Source organism: Lolium rigidum, chromosome 4 (assembly GCF_022539505.1).
Source record: "Lolium rigidum isolate FL_2022 chromosome 4, APGP_CSIRO_Lrig_0.1, whole genome shotgun sequence".
Lineage (NCBI taxonomy): Eukaryota > Viridiplantae > Streptophyta > Magnoliopsida > Poales > Poaceae > Lolium > Lolium rigidum.
In genome coordinates, this window is record NC_061511.1 from 29,397,198 (window position 1) to 29,415,161 (window position 17,964).

A 17,964-nucleotide genomic window follows, 5' to 3' on the forward strand; every position below is an offset into this window, starting at 1 on the left:
CAAACCATTTTTCTGAATTCAGATAAATGGACATTTGTTTTTAGGATCAGATAGCTAACTTTCCACTGATGATGGTACTACCTTCGCTCGGGATTATAAGACCGGCGTGTATATCTTAGGTCCTCAATTTGATCAACATGACATGAATTTTACAGAACAAAAAATATATTATTAGAAAATAGAACATCTAAACTTTCTAATGATATTTATTTTAAAATATATACCTTATATTATGTTAGTTAAATTTATGACCTAGATATATGCGCCGGCCTTATAATCCCGAACGGAGAAGTAACAAGCATGGTTATGATGGCGTCCCTAAGGCGTCGCCTAGGCGACGCTTAGGCGTCAAGGCGCCCGCCCTCTGCTTTGGAAAATCGATCGCTTTAGGCGCCTAGGTGTCCAAAGTGCCCGCCTAGGCGTCAGAACGCCCCCTAACCGCTCTAAGACGCCTTAACGCCTTTAAAACCATGGCAACAAGATGGTAACATCAGTGAAAGACCATTTACTGAACCTGTCCAATCAAGGAAAAATCAGTCTCCAAAGTTAAGTGACCTAACGCATACTCAAAGTATTTGATAAATCAACAACCTAAAACAATTTCATGCAGCCTCGTCAGTAACCAAAAAGCTGAATTTGAGGAGCCCTAGCAGCTTCAGAAATATACAATGATGAACAGACTGAGCTGAACTTAAGCATATAATGCTGAAAAGTTAGGACTTGGTATAATGGAATCCAAGTAATTTGGAAATGGTTTTAAGCAGAGAAACCACTTAGAGGTTGTTTGGTATCCATCATTTAAGCCTGAAATTCTGGAATTCATTTTAAAATTCCATAGGTGGGCTGTTTGGTTGCCACAGAATTGGGTCATCATTTCATTTGGGAAATCCAGCAAAATGATGCCATGTGTAATCACAATTCCGAGCTGAAACCTGTCATTCACAATTCCTGTGGCAACCATTTACAATTCCTGTGGCAACCAAACAAGTGTCCATTTCTGAAATTACAATGTAAATGAAATGAATACATGTATTCATTTCAAAATGCTACAAATGAAATGAAAACCTGGCTTCCAAACGACTTCTTACTGAATTCAGAGAAACAGTCATCTGTGTTTAAGATCAGACCGTTAGCTTCGAACTGATGATGTCAAGATGGTAACATTAGAGACTACTACATCAGAGCACAAGAACACAGACCATCTTTTCTTGATTAGACATCATTTTCAAAAGTCAGTTTAGCTACTTGTTTTTTTAATTCTAGAAGCTATCAACAACATTGTACTAATTGACTCCAGAAAATGCTGCTATTGCGCCAATAAGTGCAAACATGTAAGCCCCATAGGGATGTGGCGCATAAGAGTAAAATGAAAATGAAAAGTGCTACACCCTTGGATCCCTTGCACTAATCCATCAACGTGAAGTTATGTGAGCCATGCTAGCAGTGCAAAGCAAATTTTGTAGTTAATAACCGCAATGTTGTGTCCAGAGTCATTGTCGCAAATCCTGATGCTTCCTAATCCTAGGAAGTATTTTATGTACACGGTGTGGCATATGTGATATATGTTGCAACTTAGCTCTACCTCCAAGCTTTGGCTCCGGCTTGCGTTGGGCGCTTTGTGTGCGAATAGTCCCTACTCTGTATCTTGTCATCTTTAATAGAGTGTAGGAAAAGTAAAGTGCTAGGTGATACTTTGTGGTGCAACAACCATGCAATCAATGTTTTCGTCACTTCAACAAGTTCTTAAGTAGCACATAGACATCAATTATGCAGTAGCGAGCACCCTCACTCTAGATATTTGATATAGTGACAGACCCATAGAGTGTGTGACACGTTGGAGTCACAACTAATATTAGTGTATCTATATCTATACACTGGAGTTTAGTTAGGAATGGCAGTAGGTGTACGTAGTGGGTTATAGCCGTTGTCTGCAGCGTGTAATGCCCTCTTGTAAACAATTTTTTGCCTTCCACAAAAATATGGCACAAGATTTGCGTGCTCTTGACAAAATGAATATTTCAAGCAATCAAAAATATGTTTCATGCCATCGTTAAATATATCTAAAGAGCTCTAAGCTCCCAGTGTTTTGCTGGCCTTGATCGCTGGTTTTGGTCCTACATGTTGGCGGCTGACCGCATTGCGTGGCGTGCTCGTTTGTTCTCGGTCTACCTGCCAGCGCAACAACGCGCGTGTGTTGGGTCGCTTGGAAACGCGTGGATAGGTTTCGAGGCGGTTCCTTGGCTTTGACCATCAGGTCGGCGAGCCTCTCTTGGTTCCTTGCCGGTTCAATGGTGCGCCATGGCTGTTGGGCTGAGGCGGCGTCACACCTCCTTACCCCATCCCCATACCTCCCTGGTCCAACTCCAGGTCCAAGACGAGCTTGTCCTCCATCCTCCCGAGGCCGCCACTGCGTGTTCCCGCCCTCCCGCTCGCCGAGTTCCATCCATCCGAGGAGGTGAACTGTGTTCGTGTCCGAGATATGTAGGTGGTGGCTGACTGGCTGAGCCTCCTTCCCCGATGTCCGTCCCTTGCTCGTACAAAAGCAGTTCAACCTCCTTCGTATTCCCCTTTCCTTTTCTCACGGTGAACTCAAAATTATAATGCTGAAAAGTTAAGACTAGGTATGATGGAATGCGCACAAATTGGAAACGTTTTCAGCAGAGAAATCACTTGCTGAATTCAGAGAAACACGGGAGGAAGCATTCGTTTTTAGGATCAGATGGGTAGCTTTCCATTCAGGATGATAACATCATAATACTGTTACATCAGAGACATATCTAGCTAGACCTCAAAGAACAAACACGGGAGGAAGCAACGGCCCTATGCCCTCTCGCCCCGGATGTGCCGCGCGAGCTCGATGTCCTTGGGCATGATGGTAACGCGCTTGGCGTGGATGGCGCAGAGGTTGGTGTCCTCGAATAGGCCCACGAGGTAGGCCTCGGCGCGCGGCCTCCTGCAGGGCCGACACGGCGGAGCTCTTGAAGCGGAGGTCCGTCTTGAAGTCCTGCGCGATCTCCCGCACCACCAGGCGCTGGAAGGGCAACTTCCGGATGAGCAGCTCCGTGCTCTTCTGGTACTTGCAGATCTCCCCAAGCGCGACGGTGCCAGGGCGGAAGCGGTGCGCGCGGCTTCTTCACGCCGCCCATGGCCATAAACGATCACTGCACACATTAATACATACTCCCTCGGCACGGAAATTAAGAAAATGCATGTGGAGAGAAAAGTATGCAAGGTTTTGGCAGGATTGATTTGAGACAATTGACATGATAAAATAGAGGATTTTTCAAAAGATACGAAAACGACATACAAGTTGTCCAACACAATATATCTTATATTTTAGAGACTTTTCTCGATCAAAAATCTATTCGAGGAACGGAGGGAATATTTTGGATGTATGTGCAACATGCCTATAACTTTGTAGTATGTGTTAATAATTTAATATAAAGTAAAACATCTGATATCTTCACCATTTCCCAATACTCATAAATCTACAAAAAATGATGAGTTCCCAATAGGAAATGGATGTTTTCGTTATGAGATGATGTGGGAGAGAGTTGAGTCACTAGAGGAAGAAATCAATGTAGCATGGAATGGACATGCATGTGCGTGCAGACTGTCTTCAGAATGTGCATCAAAAGCTAAAATCAACTATGATTTGCCTTAAAAGTTGGAGTAGAGAAAACTTTGGAGCTGTCTCAAAGGAAATAAACAAAATAAAAAACATGCTTCAATGGTTATCTTATCAACAACCGTGAGAATACTCAGTTGAAATTGACAACTTGAATCGTAGGCTCGATGAGTTGCTCCTGAAAGAGGAGATAATGTGGAAACCGAGATCTAGAACAACTTGGCTAAAACATGGTGACAAGAACACTAGATATTTCCACAGAAAGGCCACTTGGCGTGCAAAAAAGAACAAAATAAGGATTCTGAAAACAGAGGAGGGACAAACAGTTGTGAAGCAAAATGAGTTGGAAACTCTAGCTAATGACTATTTCACCAAAATGTACACAACGGACATGCTTGTTGCACCGGAGCAGGCGGAGCTTATTGAGGAACTTATATAACAGAAGGTAAATCAGCAGATGAATGATGATCAAACCAAATATTTTACTGACAGGGAAATAGGGGATGCTCTGTTTCAGATTGGCCCTCTAAAGACACCTAGAGTTGATGGCTTTCCAGCAAGGTTCTTCTAGAGGAACTGGGAAATTCTAAAAGATGAAATCATTGCGGCTGTTAAAAAATTCTTCAAGGAAGGAGTAATGCCATATGAGATAAATGAGACGGTCATTGTTTTAATCCCAAAAAATAATGATCCAGAGACTTTGAAGGATTTCAGACCGGTATCACTTTGCAATGTTGTCTACAAAATTGTTGCGAAATGCATTGTAAATAGACTAAGACCCTTGTTAGATGAGATGATCAATGAAGCCCAGAGTGCTTTTTTACCGGGTAGACTGATAACAGGCAATGCCTTAATTGCGTTTGAGTGCTTCCACAGTATCCAAAGAAACAAGAAGGAAAGGGGCAGCTTCTACACTTACAAACTTGACCTCACCAAGGCTTACGAAATAGTGTACTGGAGATACTTGGAGACTATTCTCACCAAGGTTGGGTTCCACACCACTTTCGTTCGCTGGATTATGAGTTGCATCACCTCTGTAAAATACAAGGTCAAAGTTAATGGAGAATAACAAGTGGTTTCAAACCAACAAGGGGTATTACGCAGGGAGATCCTCTCTCTCCCTTCCTATTCTTGTTCGTCTCTGAAGGACTTTCAAAAGTCTTGCAACATGCTGTCTATCTAGAGGAATTAAAAGACCTAAGGATATGCAAAAGGGCGCCGGGTATATCACACCTTTTGTTTGCCGATGATTGTCTTCTGTTTTTTGAAGCAGATGCCACCCAAGCTGGAGTGATAAAAGCAGCCATTGGAATTTTTGAAGTTGGTTCTGGACAACTCATAAACCAGAACAAGTGCTCTATTCTTTTCAATGAAGCTTGCCCTGAAGAAATACAACAAAGCGTAAAGCAAATCCTAGAAGTGGAACACAACTCCTTTGACGAAAAATACCTCGGTCTGCCGACCCTGGATGGAAGAATGAATGCGGAGAGATTCCAACCATTAAAAGAAAGATACAGAAAAAGGCTCACTGAACTATGCTGAGAAATACATGTCGATGGCAGCAAAAGAGACATTGATCAAGGCAGTTGCACAAGCTTTATCCATGTATGTGATGGGAGTGTTCCAACTATCTGCAAGTTTCCATGATGATTATATGAAGATGATCAGGGTGGGGAGAGGAAGAAAATAAAAGGAAGGTGCGCTGGGAATCTTGGGATACGCTAACTGACCCAAAATGTATGGGAGGAATGGGGTTTAGGGACTCAAGATGCTTCAGCCAAGCCCTTCTTGCTAGACAAGCATGGAAATTATTGAACAAACCTGAATCTCTATGTACCAGACTGCTAAAAGCCAAATATTATCCACATGGAAACATTCTGGACACTGTCTTTCCTAAAGACACTTCACAAAGCTGGAAAGGAGTGGAACATGGACTGGATTTGATAAAAAGAGGGATCATTTGGTGAGTCGGAAATGGGGAAAAATCCAGATATGGAGAGATAATTGGATTAGGCGCAATGGCAGTCTTAAGATCACTGGAAGAAGAAAAACACACGGATAAAGAGAGTTAAAGAACTGCTTGGAAATGGTACAAATGGATGGAACGAAGATTTGGTTAACTCTTTGTTCTACCCTCACGACGCTGAAGAGGTTCTGAAAATAAGAGTTGGACCAAACCAGGTACAAGATATTGTTGCCTGGAATGCTGAAAAAAATGGAGTGTTTTCGGTCAAGAGTGCTTACAAGCTAGCAATCAACATCAAGAAGGAAACTCCGTTAGCTAGCAGTAGTGCAACTGATGGCAAACGAAATATTTGGCAAAGAATATGGAAGGCCCAGGTCCCAAATAAAGTTCGCATCTACAGTAGGCGTCTTGCCTTAGATAATCTATCCACCCAGAAAAACAAATGTCACAGGAAGCTTGAAGTGGTGAACACCTGTCTAATCCGTGGGAATGGGACCCAAAACAGGCTGATTGTCCATCTCCTAAGGGCATCTCCAACGGGGTGACGTAAACGGACGATGCGTGACCGTTTGATGCGTCTGCACCCTGCTCCAGCGGCCCGACGCATAGTGACCAATCCGCAAAGACGCAAACGCGGCCCAAATATGCGACACGTTCGCGTCACGGCGGACGCTGCACGGTCGCGCCGAGCGTCCGCGCGCTTCTCTCACAGGCCCGCCTGGCAGCGACTCGGCAAGCCGGCGCAAATTTAAGGAGTGGCAACCGTGTCGATCGACGCACGAACCGTCAGAATGTTGGTTGAGACAATACCTGGGGTATCATCTTGGCAGCTGTATCTGCATATGAATGTTGAAGTTACTGGGTGACGCATACAAACGGATCTGATTGAGCATCAGTGGACATTGGCTAGCCATGAAGACAATGCGTAGAGGTCAATATCATGTTATTTTTATGTAGTGTTTTAAGAATTTGGATGTAATAGCTAGACTACTTTTGAAAAATTGAAACCGTGTCTAGGAGAAACTAGACACTTTTTTGATATAGTAGAAGCGGGACTTGGCGTGAAAATTATAGCTAGACTACTTTGAACTTGTTTACTTTGTTGTTTAAAACATCCAATTCATGCGAGCGCGCAAATGCATCATCCCACTGGAGGCACCTCCATGCGCAAATGAACGCGTGGTAAAAATGACCAATTTCATGTCCGCGAGCGTGTGGAAAATTTAGGTGTCCGAAATGTGTTGGCCCATGGAGATGCCCTAATACAAAGGACCCCCTTTTAAAAAACTCACCTTTTTACATGCATAAGAACCTTCTAGAACGGAGAATCGGTGGGCATCACAATCGCTTGTGACGGAGTTATGAATTTCAAGAATCTCGCCTACCATGCCCATCAGTGAAACATGCATGCCATATGGGAAAGTTCCGCATAAGATTCGAAAGGAAATAAAAATTTATGCACCCTATGTTCCCTTGTCATGATCCAAGACATGAACATCACGTAATCCATGCAAACAGTGCCATGCGAGCTGTTTACTTCAACGACTCAGTGTTGCGGACCCACTCAAATCCCGATGCTTCCTAATCATAGATAGTACCTTGTGTACACAGTGTGATATGTCATACGCGATGTGGCTGCAACTTAACCCTATCTTCTATGTTTCGCTTGAGTAGCTAGGCGTCGAATGCTTTGTTATAAATAGTCCCTACTTCACTTTTTCTCTTCTTTAATAGAAAACTAACGCGCTAGGCAGCACCGTTCGGTGCAGCAACCATGCTACGGATGCTTTCATCGTTTCAATTGATACCTTCAGAAACACATGGACATTAAACAGTGGAGAAGTGAACACCCCATGCTCTAGCTTCTGTGATATATGTGATAGACTCCTCCTACAATGTGCTGCAAGCTAAGAGAAAACACGATGGAGACCGACGAGGGTCAGGGAACATCGAATTGATCTTTTTTGCATAGGAATATTCGTTGGATTTTGTTTTCGTGAAGTTAGATGACATCACGCGAGACAACGGACCTTGGCCGTTCCCCTTTCTCCCGTCCACAGGAAAGGCGAACTTTTGGGCGACCCGAGTCTCCCCACCTCGCACGCCGTCGATCCGTGGATTCCTCCGCCTCCGGCGGCCGCTCCGGCGGCGGGAGGTAGGGGAATCCACGGATCTAGGCCTGTACATAGTGTAGGGGTAGGTTTGGTGCTGGTCGGTGGCGTCTTGGAGGCGGAGATGTCGTCGGCTGGTGTTTGGTTTGCAGGTGGCGGATCTCCTCTCCGGAGTCGACGTTCGTGGAGCTTCGACGCCGATCCGTCGTCAACCTCGTCCTCGCTCCTCTGTGGAGGTGCCGTGGGCGTCTTCCCCGTGTTAAGCTCCGAGGGCGGCGGAGTTTGCAGGTCAAGATCTTGAAGAAGAAGATGAGGCGCATCGGACCGACTGCGGCGGCGCTCGACGGTGTAGGTCCTTTGGGGCCGGCGCTCGGCGACTTCCCGCTCGCCTGGGGACTGCCTCCGATCCAAGGCATCGAGGGAGGCAGCGGCGGCGGCGCGCCACCGACGGCAACGGCGTGTCGACGACGTGGTCAACTTGCAGAAGGACGAAGCTGTAATTTTATGTTTGTTGGGTTTCTTCCTGTAATATCTCCGGTGTAATTCGTCTTCTTGTTTCCGCAAAAAAAGATGACATCACGCGCATAGGGTTGTTTGGAACTCAGTAGTATAAAACCTACATATGAAAGATAAATTGAGATGTCAAATGATCCAGTTTCCTAAAGAAACCAAAACCACAAGAAAAAAGAAACAAAAAGTATCCTTTAGACGACACATAGAAAAAAAAGGGAATGCATATGTGCTTGTACATGTGGGTGCTTGAGTTATCTTTGGTGTCCAAAACCTGGAGATTCGTGCTACAAACTTTGCAAACTAACCCTTGCACAATGTTCTTTCTATTTCTCAAAACAAACCATATCTATTTAGTTTTTTTTGCAAGTTCACGCATTTGCATTTGTAACCTCACATCTCAAAAAATCTTCAGATTAAATTGGTGTTGACTTTTTTTTTGAAATTCACAGAAAAGTTTGTCTATAGCTGTGTATCATTGAACCATATAATAATATTTTTGTGGATCTTTCTATACCTAATAATAAAAACAAAAGTGTTTTCGTGGTTTGGTTTGATTTGGTACGTCGCAAAATCGTGTACGTCCGCTCCTGAGACCACGGCTGTCCGTCTGCCGCACGCCCACCACACGTGATACGCAAACTCCACTTACTATGTGGGACAAAACAACAATGTTATGGTTCACTCAGGGTGTGTTTGGTAGCCCGGGGCAACTCAGAATGTCTCTCTCTTATCATACATGGTGATCCTAGCTAAATTGAGTTGAGATACATCACATGTTTAGCACCCACGGATGTGTTGAGCTATGCTCATATGAGATGTTGTTTGGTGCCATTCCTGCTGAGGTGAGCATGTATCATAAAAGTTTTACAAATTAGTCCTATTTTTTTTTGGCAAAAGGCCCTCAAACATAGAAAGAGAAAAGCAATCAGGTCCGTTGCCATTGGGGCTTCTCTGCCGGCGGCGAAGTGGGGAGGGGCGGCGACCATTGGAGGCACTGCACGATGGTGGGCGGTCGGCCTCGTCGAGGATGTCCGGTTCCCGGCCGTCGGGTCGCTGGCGAGCATCCAAGGAGAGGCAGCAGCCCGCTCGGGGAAAGGGGCGTACAGGGAGAGGCGTCGGCCCGCACGGGGCAAAGGGCGACCAGGGAGAGGCCGCGCGCCAGGGGAGAGGCGGCCGAGCGGGGCTCGCAGCCGGCCGGCGGTCATGGAGAGGGACGGCGGCGTCCGGTAGCCATGTGGGGGCGGAGGCGGCCGGAGGAGAGGCGCAGATGAGGGAGCGGGTGCGGGAGGGATTTGGGGGGGAAAATGACAGGCCGGGCTGGGGTCTGGGGGGTGCATTGCGGGCCACGGGAGAGAGTTGCGGGATGAACTCGGCTAAGCTGGGTTGTGAAGCTCGATTTGAGCTTCACAACCCGACCAGGCTGAGAGCCTTTATTTGTGTGAGGTGGGCTAAGCTCTGTGCGACGATCCGACCTAACAAACACTATGTCTGGTGGTAGAAGTGGGATGAGTACAGATTTTCTGAGTTGACTCAGGCCACCAAACACACCCTCAGAAATCGCAACAATGCATCGTTAATTCCGTCCCGGTAGTCTGGGCCTTCACGTCCCATAGAGCGGCCCAATTATTACGTCCGTCAAACGCTAGGTGTCCTATGTACTTTGCCTAACACAAACCGTGTCTGTAGGGATGGCAACGGGGACCGTTTACCCGCAACCCGACGGGGTTTTCCTCTATTAGGGGCCGGGTGTGGTATCTAATTTATCCACATGGGGTATTAACGGCAAGACATGCTCCCCGATGGGGAAAGCGGGGCGGGGGGCGTTCTAGCAGTCCCCATACCCGAACCCCGCGGAGCCCCGCACGTATCGGTAATATCCCACAAATTTAGCTTGTCCTGCTTAATTTCAGCTAAGCACGCATTTACGCCCGTCACTAATGCTTGCTTACTTTCTGGTAATCACGTGATTTGGTGGTGTCGTCGTGTGAACTATGTGAGTCAAACATAAGTACTCGTTATGTCTTATGTGTGTCAGTGTGTGGTTTTGTGACTCTGCAGTCTGCACGTATTAAGTTATTTTTGAGCTTGAATTTCTGAGATATTTTCATGATTTGTCTACTGTTTGTGATGGGGGTGGGGAACACGTGGGTCTGCTATACCCGGTGGGTGATGAGGACGGGGAAAAATAGTCCCCAAGGTGGGGAATGGGGATGGGGATGGGGGAATTTCACAAACGTGGGAACGGGGAAGAAAAGGCAATCCCCGCGCGGGGGCAGACCCGTTGCCATTCCTAGTCTTGCGAAACCGTGTCTTGCTCCAACACTACATACTTATCACTATAAATATACCAGTAATGCTACACTTACGCGCAATTTACTTACGCAAAAGGCTTACGGGCTGATGTGGCTTGGAGCGGTGCATCCGGATTTGCTAGAAAAACAGCTGCAGCCCAACACTTACCAACCACAGGCCACGTTTTGTCCGTAACTCTAGAGGTGTGCTTCGGTGCGCACCCTCTCCAAACTCGCGACTTATCGCCGAAGGGGTACGGTGGTCCCGATTTTGTTTTTTTTGTGCTGCCCGCCGAAACCCATATCCAAGCCCAGTGCAAGACTCGTATGGGTATACAGGGCCCGGGCGTATCTATACGGACGACCCCACGTGGGTGGGTCCCACGTGCTAAGCTAATCACCGTGATTAGCTCCCATTGCATGCATCGTTTTCATCGGCACTGGAGATCTGATCGAGCTGTTCCACGCCGTCGCTACGTTGAACGCAAGCGGTTGTTGCCGGCCCGGCCGTCGGCGGTTGTTGCCGGCACGTCCGTCGCCGCCGGTGGTTGTTTCGCATGTCGACGCCGCCGACCGCGCGCGAAGCCCCCCCGCAGATCGACGACCTTGGAAAGGCGCGCCACCGGCTCGGCATCTTCCCGCTAGGGTTTAAAATTACAGGTACCATGACTTCATCTTGTAGCATAGTAAGAGGACGCAATTCTGCCGGTTTTTCAATTGTAATTATGGTCCAATACTACAGAATATGGAGAACTCTATATCTGGTATGATTGAGGAACAAAACGAGTACGTCGGCTATAATTCTGATGACTCTGAAATGGAGGAAAATTTGCAGCACGAAGCCGGCTGGAGCGAAGACGAGTTTGATGTGAGCCACTATTTTTCATTTCGATTACCAGCAGTCCAGCATAATCAAATTATATATGGTTCCTCATGTCATAATTTATGTAGATTGCGTACGATGAATTTGATAATGTTGACAACCATGGCGAACACACAGACGATCAAAATGATGAGAACCATGGTGAACACACAGACAGTCTAAATACTAGTGAGGTATGTGTAGTGACTCATACGAGTGACATAAAATGATGCATGAAATGATGGAAAGCTGTAAAATTTACGGTTACTAAATTTCGAAATGCATTAATAAATTTCAGGCACAATTTGACACGCAGCTTGAGTACGACTATTACGGTGAATCCGACTTGGACACGGGCCACACCGATGATGTGGAAGGTGCATCAGTTCCTCGAGGATTCCGTTGACATGAGCCAGGTTGTTATCTCTTTTTTATCGGTCTTATATAGCTGGAACACATAAATTTATAGTTTTAATTAATGCCTACGTTTTCTACTTGCAGGCGACGCCGAGCGCTAGTCAGCTCTGAGAAACCACACAAAGGTAGCAATGGCAATGAATATCCTGATAGTGATCGGGATTTATACTGGATGATAAAAGAGATGACTTTTATTTCGAAGCAGCGAGCATATTCTTTCTACAACAGATATGCTAAAGATTATGGGTTCAGCGTCCGGCTTGACCAGGTTAAGCGGTTTGATGATGGAGTAATTCGGTTAAGGCGTTTTGTATGTTCCAGACAGGGCAGACGTCCCAAAAACCAACTGACCACGGAAGGCCGTGTATATAGGCACGGACACTGAGTCTCGCTGCGGCTGCAAGGCACGTTTGGTGGTCAAGTTTGATGGAAGAACTGGTTTACGGGTTGTTGAAGATTTTCGTGACAAACATAACCATGACCCAGCTGAACCATGTCGGACTCCGTTTCTTCGGTCCCATAGGACGATCAACGACGCGCAGAGATCCGAGATATTATCAATGGGATCCATGGGAATCGGGAAGCACCTCATTATGAGAAAATTCATTGCGGGCTCCGGTTCATTTGCTCGGTGTTGGATTCACAAGAAAGGATTTGTACAACATGTGCTCTAGGGAGAGGAGGAGGCTGCTTTTCGACGGTGACGCTACCACAGCCATCCGCATTATGTCAAAGAGGAAAAAGAGGGACCCTGAATTTTTCTTTGAATATGACGTTGATGAAAAAGGCCGTCTGAAGCACATGTTCTGGTGTGATTCCCAATCACGTAGGGATTACCGGGACTACGGAGATGTGCTGGTGTTTGATAGCACATACAAGATGAATAAATATAAGATGCCATTTGTTCCTTTTGTGGGCTTGAACAACCACCGTAGGACAACGGTTTTTGGGTGTGCCATCCTTTCAAGTGAGAATGAACAAACATATGTTTGGCTTCTAAAGACTTTCCTCAAAGCGATGTGTCAACGAAGCCAAAGGCGGTAATCACGGATGCGAGATGCCGCGATGATCGCCGCAATCGGCGAAGTATTTTCTGGTGTGCCGCATCGCATCTGCAGCTTCCACATTGAAAAAAATATGGAGATGCATCTACCTAACAAGTCACTGAACGAGTTCAGGACTCTTTTGTATTACACCACCTCAGAGCAAGTATTTGAGGAGCGATGGCATGCATTTTACAGAAAATGGCAATCCCCAAAAACCAGAACATGGATGAAGAGGATGTACACCAAGAGGAAACTTTGGGCTGCAGCGTATCTCTCTCAAGGATTCCGGCTGGGTATGAAAAGTAACCAGCGGAGTGAAAGTTTAAACTCTTGTCCGCACTCTGCACCTAGATGGGGAAATGACAATTGTTGATATGATTATGCACTACGACAACGCAATTGTCCGTCTCCGTGAGAACGAAGCCCACGACGACCGCACGGCTTCACGAGACTACACCGAGTGGCAATTACTAATTTCGAGAGAACTAGAGGTTGCTGCTGCAAAAATCTTCACTCTCTGCTGTGTCCTATATTATTCAAGGTGAGCTTTCAAAGATTGGCGGCATAGAGATCTTAGAAAAAATGCAGGCGAGGAGACTCAAACATCTTCATTGTGGCATGGAGGAATCATGTAAGGACCAGGTTCTACGTGGAATATAGACCCAAGGAGGCAGAAATTATAAGGTGCAGTTGTCAAAGGATGATTAGAAAGGGGATCCCTTGCAAGCACATACTTGCATGTGCTGCATTTCTTGAAATTTACTGAAATTCCACAATGTTGTGCTCTACGACGATTCACAAAAAATGCCGGGTTAGGGTTGCCATCTAAACGCACCAGCGACATGTTTGGGTGGGGTTGGTGCTGGGCGAGAGGAGCGGATGAAATACGAGCGGGATGAATATTAAGGTATCACGAGGCTATGCATATTGCATTAAACAATTCGAGAGGAATATGATCTGCTGAACGGTACCATTGATGGCATAATTTCTAGAAGAGAGGGGTATGCTAAAGGTAAAGCATATGGTCCCCTCGAGTCGGTGCATGAAAATGAAGATGCTAGTGGACCATGCGATATTGTTGTTGGTGATCCTTTGAAAGTGTCCACTAAGGGTGCACCTAGGCAAGAAGCGCAGAAATCTCCAATGAATAAAAATGGAAGACCACTAGGACACAAGGAACGCAGGGTGCGGGTGTGCGGGGCATGCCAAGGAGAAGGGCATAACGAAGAAACCCAATATGCATATTTCATCCGAAGTAAGTTTTTCTGCCATTTTGTTTCATATACTTTAAAAGATTCATATGAGTTGTTGTGTAATTTTATGTACGTGAACATGTGCAGGAATGTGCTGCAGCGGGAAGGGTAGTTCTTTCATAGTTATCTAAAGGGCAGTAAATTTCCTTAATTATGAATGGGACGACTATAGCTTTGTATTTGATGGAGTTGTTAATGTTTGCAACGTATCGATGTTTTTATTTTGTACCGATGTTCTTAATTCTCCGGTGTTCTTTTGTAAAAATGGCAAAAGACATTATATATTGTGAAGTAGGCATTTCCTTATAATCATCATAGCATGCATGTACAAAGATAAAAATAATTGCATACTTTCGATAATGGGAAATAAAATCAATGTTACAAAATTTTGTAGATAATCTTAACCGAATAAATATTGTTTACAACCGAAGACAATTAAAAATTCAATATTACATGTGTCCGGAAACCTTCTGCGGGAGCAAACCGAACAGTCACACTATCAAATTTATATTTTCTTGGTCTTTGCTAGCAATCTCACTTTGTTTTTCACCTTCTCAAGAATGTTGTGTGGTGATAAAACAATGTTTGCAACTGTACTTTCTCTCGATTCATCGACTTTGGCCTGCCAAAACATTATAAGGTGTTATACACATGGGTTGTTAACATTGTTAAAATTAACCGAGTGCATGGAACATAGTATAGCCAACCTGAGAAACCGGGCAAGTCATCTGATCTCCGTCCCAGTGCTCCATACATTGCAATACCCATAATCCGCATGAATTGCTGGTATATAATGTGACAAAATTTAAAAGTGTCCGCATATACAAAACTGACTTTCTTTATGTGTAATGCAATATAGGTACTTACTCATCGGTTTGCTTAGGGATGTCATATCTTTTAATAGGCCATTCTTCGACATCCGGATATTCTGTGTCACAAGTATTGTTTGCTTCTTGTATGTCCTGTGAAATTTGCCCAATCTACGAAACAACAAATATATTACTGTACCAGACATGAGAAAGTACACAAAGACATGTGTGTAGAGAGTGTAATACCAAGTCTTCCACAACTGATTTTGACACCCCTAAACCAAACAGAGGATCAAGGACCTGGAATTCCTTCTTCTTTGTATGCATGACAACAGTTACGTAATGAGTTTTCCGTATGTTCAGTGCGAAAAATGTCTACAAGAGAAGGAAAAAACTTTGTCAATTATCATATTATTTTATTCTAATTTCGCATGAAACATTGAAAGAAAGTGCTGTTACCTTCTCACGCTTGAAATATTCATCCATAACCCTACCTAAGGCTCCTGGTCTTGTAACTACCTCATCTATATTTCTAATAGTGTATTTTTTTTCTGTATTGTTTTTCTGCTTGTTCAAGGAGATAGTTTGTCCTCCACGCAGGACATAACATTCGATCAGACCCAACACGGAGAGACAAATACCCAATAGCAGCATCAATAATCTGATAGCAACAACAATATTTTCAAATTCAAATAGTTTAATTACGAGTATAACGCAAACTTTTGGTTTTGAAGACTTACATTATCAGATAGCCATTCGTGCGCAAGAACGACGTTAAGATTTTCTGAAGACAAGCTGGCGCCATATTCATTCTTGTACACTCCTTTAGATGCTTCTTTTGGTAGCTTGGATATTGTTTTAACATATAAAGCGGCAGCTTCTATTTCCTGCTGTGTTGGTACTGCCGAAGATACCCCAACTTCATGTTCTGCAAACAACCCTGATGCACATAATAGTAATAACATATGTGTTACAGGTTGCAGCATCATTTATTTGCCAACAAAGAAATAACGAATAAATGGTGTTACCTTTCTTTACACGGCTTTGACGTTTTGCTCTAGGTTTCGCGACCACATATGGTGATCCATATTTTTGATTCGTCGTCCGTTTCCTTTTCCCTCCAACTTGTACCGCCGCTGCGTTTCTCCTTCTACCATTACTATTTGCACACTTTGCTGTATTGCCCTTCTTCCTAGTAGCCTCTCGTCCCATTGTTTCAACACTATGAGTACTCATAACTTCATGTTCACCGTCATGTAGGTCATCATCCTTCGTCCAGCATTCACCTTGGTGGTAGATCTTGCGAAAATGTCATCCGGTATACGTATATCCGAGGATGATGTCGGTTTTGTGGTATCATTTAAGATAAAAGGATTATCTTGTGTACCCTCCGTGTTACCGAGGTTTCCCGGTGTGACGTAACATTATCTCCTGCCTCCGGCACCCCATTATGCTTAGGAGGTGTGACAAACTTACCGAAGTCTTTGTTACATTGCTAATTAAAGCATCTAACTCGTCGAACCTGTTCTTGTACATGAATTCTTTCTTAGATGAATCATCGATGTGAATAGAAGTGTCTTCTTCCTCATCTCCTCCTTTATCCGACTCGATCCTTCAACCGGTTTGTACATGACACCATTCTTATTTAGCATTTTTAGAACTTCCCGCAAAACAAGTAGTACCATAATTATTCATTACCGATAATGTAAAACTTTCGTGTTCGTAAAATGTATGGCTCCTCACCTCGCACATCTCTTTGGTACAAGTGCTAATTGTGTGTCAATGTGATCCGTCGGTTCCTTCTTCAAACTTTCCAATAGTATGTCCTTGTTACTACGCCTCTGTCTCGAACGTGTCGAACGTGACCGTTCACCATTCTCGCGATGTGTTCTCGCTTTGTTTGCGCACCGGCATTGGCTTGAGGTGTAAGATCATTAATAATCTGCATGTCAAATTAGAAAACAAGTGGCATAAATTAATATAACAACACAACATCGACTATGATATAATGTAGCTAGAAGTAGTGATAAAAAAACAAAACCTTCACTTTGCCTCTCCCACGACCATTTGCATAGTCGTACTCGCGACCTCCTTTCCGCTTCCGCTTCAGTCCAGTTTTTCATTAGTGGCCTAATAGACTTGTGTGGAATATACGTAGGATCATCCACGACTACCACCTTTTCCCAGTATAGTAGCTACAAACAACACATTTTAAATGAAATAAGTTTCAAATTGTCACATACATCAAATATAGTGCTAATCATGTTTGCATACCCGAGTGAGACAAAGATTTCCAACCGGCCATCCCCTACCTTTTGCTGCTGATCTTGTGTAAGCAGACAAATTATCGAGGAGGTAGCGCAATGTGAAGTGATTCCAGTTAATTTGAAATATTCTAGGAACATCCTCCACTAAACAATAGTGATCTCTATCGATCGTTTTTGGGCCGGATGGCGCGGAACCGTGCCAATTAGCACAAGCACTGCTTTCCGCACAAAGTCATCATCGGAAGCTTTCTCTCTCTCGTATGTCGGCAATCAAGTCGGAAATAACTAGATTTCCACTAGACTTGCTGAGATAACTAGGCGGTATTTTCCTTCTACTTGTTAGACATTCTTGATCAATTATATCAAAAGCGGAAAAACCCTCATTACGTAGACCATAAATGCATTCTATGTCTACGTGAGGTTGCAGTTATCGCTCCTGCCTTGTCTTGTACGACGAATGTCTCAGTTTTAGTATCATATAGCTCTATCATAAATCTAATCATATTTGTGCGCGTGGCGAAGGCTGGCAGTTGCAACATCGTCCACAATGTGTGGTCACAATAGACCGGGCCATCTAATTCATCCATTCTGCAAATAACATATACAAACAACAATTATTGCCGACATAGAAAATCTCCTAATAACCATCTACAGCGTAAATGTCAACCTAAAACTTACACGTCCGGCAAAGAATGAAGGTTTAGATCAAGCGCACTCTAGATCAAGTGGGCGAAAGGATCGATGATAAACGAGATTGCAAACGCGCGCACCCGGAAGAGCTGGAACACGGATGTTGCCGTC